The following is a 15,183-nucleotide window of genomic DNA, read 5'->3' as shown; positions in this document are numbered from 1 at the left end:
GAGGTGTGGGATGTGGACGAGATGCGTTGGAGGGCATCTTTAACCACGTGGGAAGGGAAATTGCGGTCTCTAAAGAAGCACTGTCCCCATGACTTGTCTGGACTTGTCCTACCTGCCTATCTCCTTTTCCACCTATCCACTCCACCCTCTCCTCCCTGACCTGTCACCTTCATCCCCTCCCCCACTCACCTATTGTACTCTATGCTACTTTCTCCTCACCCCCACCCCCCTCTAGCTTGTCTCTCCACGCTTCAGGCTCTCTGCCTTTATTCCTGATGAAGGGCTTTTGCCCGAAACGTCGATTTCGCTGCTCCTTGGATGCTGCCTGAACTGCTGTGCTCTTCCAGCACCACTAATCCAGAATCTGGTTTCCAGCATCTGCAGTCATTGTTTTTACTTCGGGCTATTCCAACGATCAACAATAGTTTCATGGTCATCAATGGATTCTTAATTCAATTTTTAAAATTGAATTCAAATTCCACCACGGCAGGATTCAAACCTGGGTTCCTAGAACATTATCTGGGTCGCTGCACTGCGTCTAGCAATGATACCGCTAGGCCATCACCAGCCCAGCTATCTGGGGCACACTGCCAGAGAAGCTGGTAGAAGCAGATAGGATAACAACATTTAAGAGGCATTTTGACAGACACATAAACACAGGGAATGGAGGCATACAAACCATGTGTAGCAGATAGAATTAATTTAGAATGGCATCATGGTTGGTATAGAAATGTTGGGCCAAAGGGCCTGTTCCTGCACTGTACTGTTCTATGGTCTTTTTACCTGAAATATTAAATTTATTTCTGTCTCCACAGATGCTACTTCCAGCCATTGAATACATCCAGGCATTCTTCTGTTTTGGTTTCAGATTTTCTGCATCAGGTGACCAACGTTAAATTACGTTGATGATTTTTGTTTAATGCCCAGTGAATTATTGTATTTTATTAGGCTGCTGATTATTCTGAATCAGGGAAGAATTTGTGTTTGCAGCTGTATAAATACAGTGTAGTGGAAAACCAAGTCTTAACCTGACCAGCAAAATTTCAGTCAGAATTTGTTCCCTATTTCTTGATTGCATCCAAAGATTACCCACAGATTACAGCAGGAAAATATGTCATAATGTTTCCTGAAAAGTGGCTGTTCCTGAATGTAACATTATAAGGAGGGATAAGGTAGAGAGAAAGTGAGGAATGACAGACAATATAAGTGCCCCAAACTGAATTCCTCTGGATAGCTGAGGCATACCAAGGTGCCAGTCAGATTTCTTTGCATTTATTATAGACCTCTTGGACATAGAAACTTTCTGTGTTTGGTGACATACGATGCCGACTAAACACAGATTTGTATCTGTTTCTGTGACCAGTTTCTCTTTGGATAGGCCACCAGAGTCTATTTCAATGGACACCACACCATTTCAAGCCTGGTTGACCAGGAGACAATCCTACACGTACCACCCACTCACACGAAATTGGAAGTTTTTTTGATGTTGTTAGTAACTGGTGTGGCCGTATCAAAAAAAACAGCTTCAGTTACCATTAGGTCAGGAAGGCGATACCAGGCCAAAGTCATAGAATCCCTCCCTATGGTGTGGTAGCATGCCAGTCAGCCCATCAAGTCCACACTGACCCTCTGAAGAGCATCCCACCCAGACTCACCCTATCCCCATAACCCTGCACTTCCCATGGCTAATCCACCTAGCTTGCATACTCTGGACACTATGAGCAATTTAGCATGGCCACTCCATCTATTCTGCACAACTTTGGACAGTGGGAAAAAAAACAGATCACCCGGAGAAAAACCCACGCAGACATGGAGAGAATGTGCAAACTCCATGCAGACAGTCATCCAAGAGTGGAATTGAATCCAAGTCCCTGGCACTGTGAGGCCATAATGCTAACTACTGAGCCACCATGATGGATTTACAGATGTGTTTCTGACTCAAGAGTCAGGGGTGCTACCCACTTCACCACAAGATCTCCAGATTTATATATATTCAATTTAACAGTGAAAATGAATTGAGAATGAGATTAGAGTTAAGAGGGAGGAAAACGTGTTAACAATAACCTGCCCATAGGTTTATGGGGAGAAGACAGAAAAGTGGATCTGAAGATTATCGAACTAGCCGCTGAATGATGGAGAAAACCCAATGGGCTGAATGGCCTACTTCTACTCAAGTAACTTATATACAGTATAACAAACAAGATGTTTTTAAGAGTGGTGTATTTAAGCTTGGTTGAAGAGGTTAGGTTTGGAAGAGGCAGGTGGTGAGAAAGAGTGATGTATGGAGAGGGTTGTTGAGTATGGCACCAAGACAATTGTTATTCTGTGAACGATCTTAATTAAGCAAAAATAGATTGGGATGATTGAAATGTTTGTGACACATAAAAGAAGAAGTATTTTGCCATGTATTTAGCAATGGGTTTTCAATCAATATTTTGAAACTTTCAAATTAGAAAGCACTGTGTGATCTGTTTTTTTTTTAGCAACAGGATGGTACCTAGAATGGAGATAAATCTGAGAAGGAGTGACCACAATATTTACAGATTCAGTGGAAGAACTTGGGAGAAAATAGTAAAATCATAGAAAAGGCTTGGACCAGGAATGGGGTGGGGGTTACGCAAAACTGACATTGAAAGGCACCTTGGTAAGATTAACTTAAAGGGACTTTGATGAACAGGACCATGGATCAACAGGTGGAAATACAGGTTGTTCTGCTGTAACACACATTTTGTTAACATGAATTTGCTATAACGCAATTGACGAATTGAGAATACTGTTTCTAAAGTGTAAACTTTTAAAACGTGTGTTGGCTATAATGCGATTACATCACCAACACTTGAAGCGCTGTTTCTAAAGCATGATTTTTCTGTACTATGGGATTGCACAAGAGTGTAACCATCGCATTACAGAAGAACTACCTGTATGAAGAAATCTTAAACAAGAGATGGGCAAGCAATTCCATCCTAATTTGGACAAAGGAATGTATTGTAAGCTGAAGTTCCAGGAATGATCAGAGAAATTCGATCACAGTCTGAAAGTAAAAATAAGTATGATCTTCATTTAGGATAGGTAGGAATACTGAAAGAGGAAACAAGTATAAGCAGGAAGGGATATGAGGAATGGTGAGCCACTGTGACTGAAAATGAGTCAAAATTGGGTTTAAAAGTTGTGCTTCTCAGCTGCTGCCAGTGCTTAGAGCTGATTGTATTGTAACATGCTCCCTTCAAGACTGGGCCCACGTATTCTCCGTGAGTAAGTGCTCTGAAAAAGCCTTCTGCCATTAATCTGAGGCCAATTGTTCAGGACAATTGGGAGCTGCCTGTTGTTATCTCCAGCTTGGACTGTTGCAGAGGGATTGGGTGGGTGTGAGCCAGATAATTCAGTCACTGTCGACTGGTTTTGTTCTTATACTTGCAGCAAATGAAAGCATGATGGATGTAAGAAAAACAAAGAACCTATATCTCACAGTTAGTGAAGTTTCTATGGTGTTGTGCCATAATCAAAGGATTTGGGTCTTTCCATCATCTCTCTTTGTAATTTTTTTATTGCTGATGGGCTCCCTTTATCTACATTTTTGGTCTCTCTTACTCTTATACTACATTCCTTCTCTGACTAACTTTCTATGCTTTGTCACCTCCTCCTTCACTCTCTGTCATTTCCTTTTTTTCTCAGGGAGCAGATTGGCAGGAAGGGAGCTGCCAAGGAATGTAATTCCTGATTAGAAATATAGGCTTAATGAGGACTGCAGCTCACTGTGACAGGAGGAACATAAGGTTGCAACTAGGTTGAAATTGGGAGTTGCCTGTTATTATCTCCAGATTGGACCCTTACAGAGGGACTGGGTGGGTGTGAGCCAGATAATTCAGTCACTGATGACTGGTTTTATTCTTACACCTTCAGCAAATGAAAGTGTGATGATGTAAGAGAAACAAAGAATGGAGGCCAGTATGCTGTCACCAAGTCACCCTTTATTTCCACATGGTGAGTTCTTGACACTGCTCCAGCTCCCTCAGAGCCATCTCCCAGAGTAAACAGAACCTACGACACTCCTATTTGCATGTGTCAGTCAGGGCTCCCTGATTGGAGCAGATTAACAGCCCCAATCAGGGAACTCATAAAATATGAGATCCACCTTGCTGACCTTGTTGCAATCACTACAATCCCTCCCCCGCTAACTCTGGGCGTGTGGGCCAGTTCATTTTGAATTGTAGCTCCTCTTGGGACATTTCAGCACCGGGTCCATTTCCTCCAATTCTACCTCTGATACGGGCAGCGTGTATCGCATAGTAATTTGCATCTTGCATCAGGAGCATCTCAGAAGAAATTCATTCTTTTTTCATACGGCAAAGGCATCGAAGCAGCAACCCCCACCGTGTCCATCTCAGATTCCGAAGTATCCTCAATACTTGACCAAGAGAGAGAATCCACGGATTCTGGAACATTCAGACAGGCTACTAAAAAGCTGGGCACTTTTTACTTCCGCACTGTTTGTGAGTTTACAGTTTTCGTATGATCCATGTGCTTGTTCAGGACCATCGCACCTCCCCAAGCTTTATACGTCACTGGACCCGACATTGCATTGACCATGCCTCTTACCCATACAGGGCCATTCCCACGGTTCCTCCATCAAACTTCACCCCCTGAAGTAAACTGTCTCTCTCGCTTAGCGGAGTCTTGTGTCTGGCATTGGCATTCTTGATGCCATTTCACCCTCCATCCCAGGTCAGATTTAATGTGGTACTGAGTCTTCTCCCCAAAAGCTATCCTGTAGTTACATGAGGAGCGGTCCTATATTCAAACAGGACGGTTTGGTACCTAGTGAAGCTCTAGGCTGTTTTGTTAAGCCTGCCTTCAAAATTTGGACTGCTCTTTCTCCCAGACCATTGGTATTTTAGATGGCATGGAGCTGTCCTTATATGTCAAATACCTTTCAGCTTTAGGAAGTACTTAAATCCCCTGCTGATAAATGATGGCCCGTTATCTGTGACAAACACTTCTGGGGAACTGCGTCCTGCAAAAGCAATGCACAATTTTACTATCATCATTGTCCCCATGTTTGAATGAACTCTATGCACATCCAGCCACTGAAAGTTGGGATTCACAATGACCAAGAACCTTGAGCTGATGAAAGAACCTGCATAGTCGATGTGTAATGGAGTCCAGGGTTTACCTGGCCATTCCCACGAATGTGAGGGAGCTGCTGGCGATAACTTTTGCGCTTGTTGGCACTCTAGGCACTGTCCCACCGACACAGCTATGCCTGCATTCAAACCTGGCCCCCAGACTTGACTTCTCATGAACATCTTCATTTTGGAAACCGCCCTGGATGGAGTTCAGCCATTATCTGGTGGCAGCCTTTGCTCGGGACAATCACTTTTCCTCACCTTAACGATCTATCCTCTACTATGACCTGGTCAATCTGGGTCCAAAAAGGTTTCAATTCTGGTTGTGACGGACCTTCTGTTTCCCTCATCACTACCGGCTGTTTCAATTTTGCCAGGCCCGGATCTTTTTGTGTCAAAAGTCTGATATTGTCAGCTGTGACTGGAAGTGTGTCCAGAAAATTTAAAACTATTACGGACTCTTTCCAATGGCGCTACCACCAATAGTACATCTGCCAGTGGGAGGTGGCTCAATGCATCCGCATTCGCTGCTCGGCCTCCTGGATGGTGCTCTAAGTCGTAATTATCGGCACTTAGTATTAGAACTCACTGCTGAATTCATCCTGAAGCTATGGGTGACACTGCCTTGTCCTCTTTAAGTAGGTGTAGCAGGGGTTCGTGGTCCGTTATTATTATAAATTTACGTCTGTAAATGTATTGGTGTAGCCTTCTGACTCCAGCTATGACTACCAAACCTCCCTTCTAAGTTAGCATTGTATTTGTTTTTAACTCGTTCTCAGAATGTGGGGAAGATGCACTTGTTATCTCTCCCTAATTGGCCTTGAAGAGGGAGAATGCTATCCGTGTGGTGATCAAATGTGTTCCTACAGTACTGTTCAGTTCAGAGTTTCCAAGACTTTGACCCATTATCGTTCCCTCGTCAATGATATAAACCCAAGTACAGATGGTGTAACTTACAAAGATAGGAACATACAAAATGGGAACAGTGGTCGGCTATTGAGTCCTCTCCACTATTCAGTGAAATCATGGCTGATCCATTAATCCTCATTGCCACTTTCCTGCCTTTGCTCTATAATGTTAAGGACATTTAAGTGACTCTTGGTTAGGCACATGGAAGTTGATACAATGAAGGGTATGTAGGTTAGTCTGATCTTAGAGTAGGATAAAAGGCTGGCACAACATCAAGGGCCGAAGGGCCTATATTGTGCTGTACTGTTCTATGTTCTGTGTTCTCTATTTGGATGTATTTATACTCTGCATTAACCAAAGTCTTCGACGCACACACTTTTGAGTTTTCCTCTCCATTGGGACACCTATGAGCTAATACTACCCTGATGCCATGAAAGGAGAATTGCATATCAATTCCAGATCTCGCTTGGGATCACAGATGATAGCTGTTTCTTCACTTCCTTGCAAGCTACGGTTTGGCTACGCAACCATTTCCAAGGCTGACCCAGTCTACTAAATACTCAAGTCAACGTATGCTGTACAAATTTCACATCTCACCAATTAAGCATAATTAGTCAGAGATTCCTACACTCTCACTCTTTAGAGATAATGATATTATGTCAGTAGAGCCCCTATTCCAAAATCCTAATTAATGTTGTGAAAGCACTAGTTCAAATCAATTCATGGAAGCTGATGGAATTTGAATTGATATAATGAAACTGGAATTAAAATCTCGTTTAGTGGTGACTATGAAACTTCTGTCAGTTGCTTACAGCGGTTATTTAATAGTCTAACCTTTCCTGAGCAATTATTTATTTAATGGCAGTGGAACATGTTGAGTCCTCTAATTTCAGTGGATAATTTTGAAGGGTTCCAAGTGCAGAGGATTTGCCCAATGGAATCTTCAATTTCCCAGGCAATTTCTTTGGAATCTGTTCCATTGTAGATCCCATAGAGCCATCATATGCAATGCCACCCTCTCTGAATAAATAACATGAGACTATTGGAAAATTCAGATCATAGAGTCATAGAGATGTACAGCATGGAAGCAGACCCTTCGGTCCAACCCGTCCATGCCGACCAGATATCCCAACCCAATCTAGTCCCACCTGCCAGCATCCAACCCATATCCCTCCAAACCCTTCCTATTCATATACCCATCCAAATGCCTCTTAAATGCTACAATTGTACCAGCCTCCACTACATCCTCTTGCAGCTCATTCCATACACGTACCATCCTCTGCGTGAAAAAGTTGCCTCTTAGGTCTCTTTTATATCTTTCCCCTCTCACCCTAAACCTATGCCCTCTAGTCGGGGGACTCCCCAACCCCAGGGAAAAGACTTTGTCGATTTATCCTATCCATGCCCCTCATAATTTTGTAAACCTCTATAAGGTCACCCCTCAGCCTCCGACACTCCAGAGAAAAAAGCCCCAGCCTGTTCAGCCCTATCAGAAATAGGGAAATATTGCTTATCCTTATAAACATTTGCAAGCATTTCTGGATTGTTTTAAATGCATTCATGATTTCAGAGAGATGTAAAAAAGCATTAAAAGCCATTTTAGTTGCGTTTCATTATAAAAATGATTATTTTAGATTAAATCAAATCATTTTTGTTTCCTTAATTTTTAACAGACTACAAAAATGTTTTGATGAACTTAACATGTAGTATGTAAAATATCAGCCAGCCTGTTGAGATAGGTGACTAACTTCAACGTTTCAGAAGAAATGCCAGCATTGTGATCCTTGCAAATGTTGTAATTTAACGAAATGACATTCAGGTTTTGAAATGATCACAGATTCATTGACTATCAGACTGAAAAACATCAGCAAGAATCAGTCCTGCAGCTTGTAGCTTTCCCCAAATTCCAAACTCTGCACATCTCTAAAGAGCGCAGCCGCAGAGTGAAAATAGCTCAAAGATTACCCGTAGTCATATAATCCCACCGCCCAGCATCAAATCTCTTGGCCTCCAGTAAACTGATGAACAATTCAACCTGGGCTCTATGAACACATGCCTTTTATTGTCAGAAAACTCCCAATCAAGAAATTTGAAAATTCAGTTTCCTCCTGTCAGAATTTGGGATGATAAAATGACACGCACTTAGAGAGACCATTCAGCCCATCATTCACTGTTCTGACTCTTTGAGCAGATTTTTAGGCCTTGCCAGACTGGAGACAGGAAGATGTTAATAATTGTATGGGCAACGCGCTGGATTCCTATCTCATTCCAATGCACCTTCCCCACCGAGTTTTGGACTCGCCTATCCAGGGGAAAAGACCTTGAGCTGAAAGTTTTCTCTAGCTGGTAGGCAGCACAGAGACTGGGATGCATTGTTTTCCCCACCAATTATTTGGTTAAATTTGTCTTTGTGAGAGAGTTCAGAGATCTGAGAATAAAGATGAGCAGGCTGATGCACATGGGAATTCTTTTAAAGTGGAAATGTTAGCGCTGCAGCAAACAAGAAAAGTTTCGATCAAAGTTCATGTGTATTCTTCCCAAATTGGAGATTCCATAGCACAATGGGAGACGGTAAGATGTTCAGACCTAATAGAAAATTGAACTGAGTGCAAGAAAGGCAATAAATTGGTAATGAGAGTGTGACTCTTAGGTTTTGGATCTGGTGGTGATGAGCAGGAACATTTTCGATTGGAGTGCATGCGTGAAGAAGGCAGCAATGAGGGATGAGGAAGGTAATGGAGGCTGTACCTCGATGCGAGTCCTACTGCTGAAGACAGAGCTGGTTGGACATGTTGGAGATCCTGCGTCTGTGGAGGCTGTGCCAATCCAGCCAGGCACTCTCGGGGATTTATGCCCCTATTTTGGCAGCACCACTCACTGTGCCTGGCCTGGAGCCACCACAATTTCTGTGACCTTCAGCCCCTTCACTACTGGCTCTTTCCAAACATCTGTGGACCATTGCCAAAACACAAGAAGTTTTTCGATAAAACTCCAAAAGGGTTATCTGAGGAAGTATAAGCTCAGAGATCACCGGTTGGAAGAGCTGGGCACCACATTTGTGCCCAGGCAGCTAATTGCTAACCTTCTACATCTGTTTTGGAGGGCGAGCAGTGCTGTATGTAACATCCCTGCCTCTGACCAGAGGTTCTGAGGTTATTCCCTCTCTAGGGCCTGAAATGCATTGATAACAAGTTGAGTAGCAACCTGCAACACATACCAATGTCAGGCAGCAAGAGGAAGAAAGATTGCTGATTAACCCTGTCAAGGAATACAATATTGGAACTACTTCCATCACTAATCCAGGGTTTCACGACGCACCTTAGCATAGAAACCTGGACTCCTTAGGCTCACTTGGCTGAATGACTGATGTGAATCAGACTGGTACCAAAAGCACAACACTTAATCACAGTGGAGTACCTCTGGGACCTCTCTCCTTTTCCTACCTAGATGTCATGAGTGATAGCGATCATGAGACTGTAGGTCTTATCTGCCTTCCAGCAAAAAAGCTCAAGAAGAAGAAAGCAATATCTACGATGTTTAGTTCATATCTACCATGCAATCAATCACAACATCACCCGCAACAGTAAATGTAGTTCACTCGTGAGGAGGCATGAAGCAGGCAGCAAAAGACATTTTTTGTAAATCTAACAGTGGAACAACGCCAATAGCATCTTGTGGATGTTTGAGTGGGTCACTTGATGCCCTATTTGGAAGAATTAGGCACAACAATGAAGTTTTGTTTGGAATTGCCTCGCATGAGGCCTCTACACCATTATAAGGTAAGATAAGCAGGAGGCTGGAAGAGAACAGCAAGCCAGGCAGCATCAGGAGGTGGAGAAGTCAATGTTTCGAGTATAACCCTTCTTCAGGGCTCAGTTTTATTTGTCTCATGCAATTATAACACTGCTGGCTTCAGCCTTAGTTTGACAGTGAAATCTGGCCCCATTGTGCTCACAGCAACAAGCACAGCACTAGCAAAGTAAACAAGTATAGATTATATAGATTATAATGTCCTGTTTTCTCACCGTCAAATTTGCAATCATTGAAAAACTAATCATTAATCTATCAAATGCAGGCACTACCAAATTATTGTGGTATAAATAGAGATTAACATGACATGCAGTGTAAATAGTACCTTTGATGCAAGCCTGTTCAGTCATGCTGCCTTTGTATCACTCAGATCAAATTGACAAGTGTGTAACTATCCAGCTCAGCCAAGTAATGAAAGAAGCGCTATAAGATCAATTTCTGCATCACATCACAAGTGTACTTTTTTTTAGGACGGTGCTGAACTTGTCATTGCAAGTGTTGGCACTGATACTGTGAATGGCAATCATGGTTTTTGATTCCAGTCTGCTGTTGGAGAGACAGCTTGAGTGAAAATTGTCTTGGCACAAGACTGACTGACTGCTTCATAAAAATGAATTAATAAAAAAAGTCTTGTATTTTCATAATGCTTTTCATGATCTCAGGACATCTCAAAGCTTTATCACCAATGAAGTGCTTTGTGGATTGTAATCACTGTCATGATACAATAAGCGTAGCAATTAATTTGTACACAATAAGCTTCACAAAATAGTTTTTGAAATGAAACAGAAGTTTATAACACAACAGAAATGAAGATCACACAGAATAAACCAAACTATTTATATTTCAAGCAAACTCAAAGATTTCCCAACTCACCGTAAAGATATAAACTCATTAACCCCAAAAGCGCCATTTTGCATAACTTACACCAAAGAGAATTTCCAATGAAAATGAAATTAGTAGATTAAAAGGTGGTTTGATGCATCTCTGGGACACACGCACAAAACAGCCCCATAACCCCGTGGCCGAACTCTTTAACTGTCCCTCCCACTCCTCCAAGGACATGCAGGACCTGGGCCTCCTTCATTGCCAAACCCTTACAATCCAATGCCTCGTGGAAGAATGCCTCATTTTCTACCTTGGGACCCTGCAACCACATAGGATCACTGTGGATTTCACCAGTTTCCTCATTATCACCTAACCTTATCCCAGATCCAACCTTCCAACTCAGCACTGCCCTCTTGACCTGTCTTACCTGTCCATCTTCCTTCCCACCTCTGCATTCCACTTGCCTCTTTGACCTATCACCTTCACCCCCACCTTCATCTACCTATCGCATTCTGAGCTACCTTCCCCCTAGCCCCACCACCACCACCCCCTCCCATTTATCTCTCAGACCTCTTGGCCCATAAGCATTATTCCCAATGAAGAGTTTATGTTTGAATGGTTGATTCTCCTGCTCCTTCAATGCTGCCTAACTGACTGTACTTTTCCAGCACCACATTCTCCACTCTGATCGCCAGCGTCTGCAGTCCTCACTTTCTCTTGATTTGGTGCATCAGCCAAGCAGTTGTTCAGAGGTAGTCAGAGGTACAGCAGATGTTTCTGTGACCAGCAGAGAAAAAGCAGAATGGTGTGTTGTTTCCCTGGTGCCAGGATCAAGGATGTCTCAGAGAAGGTGCAGAATGTTCTCACGGGGGAGAAGGGCCAGCAGGAGGTCATTGTCCACATTGGAACCAACGACATTGGAAGGGAAAAGGTTGAGACTCTGAAAGGAAATTACAGAGAGTTAGGTAGAAATTTAAAAAGGAGGTCCTCAAGGGTAGTAATATCTGTATTACTCCCAGTGCTACGAGCTAGTGAGGACAGGAATAGGAGGATAGAGCAGATGAAGGCATGGCTCAGGAGCTGGTGTATGGGAGTAAGGATTCACATTTTTGGATCATTGGAATCTCTTTTGGGGTAGAAGTGACCTGTACAAGAAGGACGGATTGCACCTAAATTGGAAGGGGACTAATATACTGGCAGGGAAATTTGCTAGAACTGCTTGGGAGGATTTAAGCTAGTAAGGTGGGAGGGTGGGGAGGGAGGGAATGGGGTGGGGGGGGTGGCGGGGTGGGACCCAGGGAGATAGTGAGGAAAGAGATCGATCTGAGACAGGTACAGCTGAGAACAGAAGTGAGTCAAACAGCCAGGGCAGGCAGGTTCAAGGTAGGACTAATAAATTAAACTGCATTTATTTCAATGCAAGGGGCCTAACATGGAAGGCAGATGAACTCAGTGCATGGTTAGGAACATGGGATTGGGATATCATAGCAATTACGGAAACATGGCTCAGGGATGGGCAGGACTGGCAGCTGAATGTTCCAGGATACAAATGCTGCAGGAAGGATAAAAAGGGAGGCCGGAGAGGAGGGGGAATGGCGTTTTTGATAAGGAATAGCATTACAGCTGTGCTGAGGGAGGATATTCCTGGAAATACATCCAGGGAAGTTATTTGGGTGGAAGTGAGAAATAAGAAAGGGATGATCACCTTATTGGGATTGTATTACAGAAACCCCAATAGTCAGAGGGAAATTGAGAAACAAACTTGTAAGGAGATCTCAGCTATCTGTAAGAATAATAGGGTTGTTATGGAGGGGATTTTAACTTTCTAAACATCGACTAGGACTGCCATAGTATTAAAGGTTTAGATGAAGAGGAATTTCTTAAGTGTGTACAAGACAATTTTCTGATTCAGTATGTGGATGTACCTACGAGAGAAGGTGCAAAACTTGACCTACTCTTGGGAAATAAGGCAGGGCAGGTGACTGAGGTGTCAGTGGGGGAGCACTTTGGGGCCAGCGACCATAATTCTATTCATTTTAAAATAGTGATGGAAAAGGATACACCAGATCTAAAAGTTGAAGTTCTAAATTGGAGAAAGGCCAATTTTGACGGTATTAGGCAAGAACTTTCAAAAGGTGATTGGAGGCAGGCAGATGTTCGCAGGTAAAGGGATGGCTGGAAAATGGGACGCCTTCAGAAATGAGATAACAAGAATCCAGAGAAAGTACATTCCTGTCAGGGTGAAAGGTAAGGCTGGTAGGTATGGGGAATGCTGGATGATGAAAGAAATTGAGGGTTTGTTTAAGAAAAAGAAGGAAGCATTTGTCAGGTACAGACAGGATAGATCGAGTGAATCCTTAGAAGGGTATAAAGAAAGTAGGAGTATACTTAAGAGGGAAATAAGGAGGGCAAAATGGGGACATGAGATAGCATTGGCAAATAGAATTAAGGAGAATCCAAAGGGTTTTAACAAATATATGAAGGACAAAAGGATAACGAGGGAGAGAATAGGGCCTCTCAAAGATCAGCAAAATCGACTTTTCGGGCAAAAGCCCTTCATCAGGAATAAAGGCACAGAGCCTGAAGCATGGAGAGATAAGCTAGAGGAGGGTGGGGGTGGGGATGCTACTTTCTCCCCACCCCCACCCTCCTCTAGCTTATCTCTCCATGCTTCAGGCTCTCTGCCTTTATTCCTGAAGAAGGGCTTTTGCCCGAAACGTCGATTTTGCTGCTCGTCGGATGCTGCTTGAACTGCTGTGCTCTTCCAGCACCACTAATCCAGAATCTGGTTTCCAGCATCTGCAGTCCTTGTTTTTACCCCTCAAAGATCAGCAAGGCGGCCTTTGTGTGGAGCCACAGAAAATGGGAGAGATACTAAATGAATATTTTGCATCAGCATTTACTGTGGAAAAAGATATGGAAGAAATAGACTGTAGGGAAATAGATGGTGACATCTTGCAAAATGTCCAGATTACCAAGGAGGAAGTGCTGGATGTCTTGAAATGGGTAGAGGTGGATAAATCCCCAGGACCTGATCAAGTGTACCCGAGAACTCTGTGGGAAGCTAGAGAAGTGATTGCTGGGCCTCTTGCTGAGATATTTGTATCATTGATAATCACAGGTGAGGTACCGGAAGACTAGAGGTTGTCAAACGTGGTGCCACTGTTTAAGAAGGGCGATAAAGACAAGCCAGGGAACTATAGACCGGTGAGCCTGACCTCGGTGGTAGGCAAGTTGTTGGAGGGAATCCTGAGGGACAAGATGTACATGTATTTGGAAAGGCAAGGACTGATTCGGGATAGTCAACATGGCTTTGTGCATAAGAAATCATGTCTCACAAACTTGATTGAGTTTTTTGAGGAAGTAACAAAGAAGATTGATGAGGGCAGAGCAGTAGAAGCGATCTATACGGACTTCAGTAAGGCTTTCAACAAGGTTCCCCACGAGAGACTGATTAGCAAGGTTAGATCTCATGGAATACGGGGAGAACCATCCATTTGGATACAGAACTGGCTCAAAGGTAGAAGACAGAGGGTGGTGGTGGAGGGTTGTTTTTCAGACTGGAGGCCTGTGACCAGTGGAGTGCCACAAGGATCGGTGCTAGGCCTCTACTTTTTGTCATTTACATAAATGATTTGGAGTGAGCATAAGAGGTACAATTAGTAAGTTTGCAGATGACACCAAAATTGGAGGTGCAGTGGACAGCGAAGAGGGTTACCTCAGATTACAACAGGATCTGGACCAGGTGGGCCAATGGGCTGAGAAGTGGCAGATGGAACTTAATTTAGATAAATAGGAGGTGCTGCATTTTGGGAAAGCAAATCTTAGCAGGACTTATACACTTAATGGTAGGGTCCGAGGGAGAGTTGATAATGTGTTGCTGGAAAAGCACAGCAGGTCAGGTAGCATCCAAGGAGCAGGAGAATTGACGTTTCAGTCATGAACCCTTCCTGAAGAAGGGCTCATGCCCGAAATGTCGATTCTCCTGCTTTTTGGATGCTGCCTGACCTGCTGCGCTTTTCCAGCAACACGTTATCAGCTCTGATATACAGCATCTGCAGTCCTCACGTTCTCCTCCTAGGGAGTGTTGCTGAACAAAGAGACCTTGGAGTGCAGGTTCATAGCTCCTTGAAAGTGGAGTCGCAGGTAGATAGGATAGTGAAGAAGGTGTTTGGTATGCTTTCCTTTATTTGTCAGTGTATTGAGTACAGGAGTTGGGAGGTCATGTTGCAGCTGTACAGGACATTGGTTAGGCCACTGTTGGAATATTGCATGCATTTTTGGTCTCCTTCCTATCGGAAAGATGTTGTGAAACTTGAAAGGGTTCAGAAAAGATTTACAAGGATGTTGCCAGGGTTAGAGGATTTGAGCTACAGGGAGAGGCTGAACAGGCTGGGGCTGTTTACCTTGGAGCGTCGGAGGCTGAGGGGTGATCTTATAGAGGTTTGCAAAATTATGAGGGGCATGGATAGGATAAATAGGCAATGTCTTTTCCCTGTGGTCGGGGAGTCCAGAA

At 43.4% G+C, this 15,183-nt stretch overlaps 1 protein-coding gene across 2 annotated transcripts in view; it reads left to right on the top strand.

Moving 5' to 3' along the window:
• The first annotated feature begins 812 nt into the window (after positions 1-812).
• Positions 813-15,183, top strand: part of wdr17 (WD repeat domain 17) — a 253,003-nt gene continuing 238,632 nt past the window's right edge. For both annotated transcript variants that reach the window (XM_087973815.1, XM_043704725.2), the window contains exon 1: positions 813-882. The gene's annotated coding sequence lies outside the window, so the exon portion shown is untranslated. The remainder of the gene's footprint in view (positions 883-15,183) is intronic.

Source organism: Chiloscyllium plagiosum, unplaced genomic scaffold (assembly GCF_037043375.1).
Source record: "Chiloscyllium plagiosum isolate Xiang-an unplaced genomic scaffold, Cpla_swu_hap1 HiC_scaffold_2, whole genome shotgun sequence".
Classification (NCBI taxonomy): Eukaryota; Metazoa; Chordata; class Chondrichthyes; order Orectolobiformes; family Hemiscylliidae; genus Chiloscyllium; species Chiloscyllium plagiosum.
The sequence above is the reverse complement of the archived record's forward strand: the minus strand, read 5'-3'. Positions and strand labels throughout refer to the sequence as shown.